Raw genomic sequence first — 1,615 nt, 5'->3', positions numbered from 1 at the left:
AGGAGGGCCCGCGGCGAGGAGGCGCGGCCCGGCCCGGCCCGCCCCCCTCGCTGCCCCGGGGAGGCGTGAGGGCGCCCCGGTGCCCCGGCTAGGCAGCCCCCAGGGGGAAGGCCGTCCGCCCGTCGGCGACGGCCGGTAGCAGAGAACAGTAGGTCGAGGGCGGGTTCAGCAGGAAGGTGTCTGGAGGAGAAGCGTAGCAACCTTCTTTTTAAAATATTTTTTTTCCAAGGAAAGTGCTTTTGGGTTTTTTGTATGTTTTGGTTTTGTTCCCAGCCCCCACCCCCCCCTGAAACGCTGTGGTTATGAATAGCAGTACTAGGGAAGTCCTGTAGTTGGTTCAACTGGTACCAGTTGCCTTGCCCAGGCGCCTGAGGCTGCAGACCCTCAGGGCTCAGCTGAAGCGTGACTCTGAGGTGACAGTGGCGATGACCTCTAAGGGCACTCAAAACGTGAGGAGATAAATCTACACGTTATGAAATCTGCTCAACTGAGAACCCTCTCCTTAGTGTCACTGAGCTCTCTGAGGACATAAGGACTCATTTGCCTAGACTGCCCGCTCAGGCACCATCTGGGAATCTTCGACAAAGAGGGAAAATAGTCTTGCCTGATGAATTTCTCAGCCTATATTGAGATGAGACAGATGTTTGTCACCCATGTGTCGTGTCCTTCTGTTGTCTGTAGGTCAGAGATTGCCAGGCCGTGATAACACCAGCAGATGAGCAGTTACTCTGTACAGAAGCAGACACGACTGCAGGTGCCACACAGCATCCTTGCGGGGCCACTGCTCAGAACCAAGCCGCTTCTTGAATCGCGTGACAGGGAAGGCGTGTAGATGTTTCCATAAGAACTGGCTAAAGATGAGGTTGTGGCCTCAGAGTTCATGAGCTGGTTGTATTCCTTCTTTAATAGTACATGTTATAAAATAGTATTTTTTGCATCATGTTGAAAATTTTCTGCGGGAGCTGTTTTTCAGCAAAAAATCTGGAGTCTAGGAAATCAAGCCATTCTACAAAAGGACTCCAATGTATTCAAGAGTCTGTGAGAAATAATCAAAACATTTAATTAAATGGAGGCTGATGTGGTTTATTTCTGTAAGATTTAAATGATTCATTTTTACTTTAATAACTATAATACAAAACTCTTTAATAACTATAATATGGAATTAATAAGCTATGGTAATGTGATGGCAAAACACAATGTTTTCACATGTTATTTTAATGTTTCTGATAAAGAAAGTTTTTATTTTGAAGCAAATTTTGAAATACTGTTCATTCTTTCTCATTTGGGACAAAATTGTGCGTTTGAATATTGTTATTTCCAGCAGAAACAAACTCAAAATTTGAATGAGCTGTGATGTTACCACATAAGGAATAATGTGCTTCGAGGCAGCTGGTTGTGTTACACTGTCTTCATCATGCAAGAAATGCAGTCATGCCATGTCAAACTGTTCTTCCCTTGGAAAATGTGGTAACTAACCTGGAAGATGCTTTTTTGGTATTAAACAGATTGAGCTTTCAGTTTTCAGCCAGCTGAAAAAGAACTCTCTCAAGCTCATATCAGTACTTAAAAGCTTTTTTGGTGAGGGTTTTGAGGGCTCAAGGTGTTTTATGCCCCT

This window comes from Falco punctatus (genome assembly GCF_963210335.1).
Source record: "Falco punctatus genome assembly, chromosome: 3".
NCBI lineage: Eukaryota > Metazoa > Chordata > Aves > Falconiformes > Falconidae > Falco > Falco punctatus.
Note: the sequence above shows the minus strand (reverse complement) of the source record.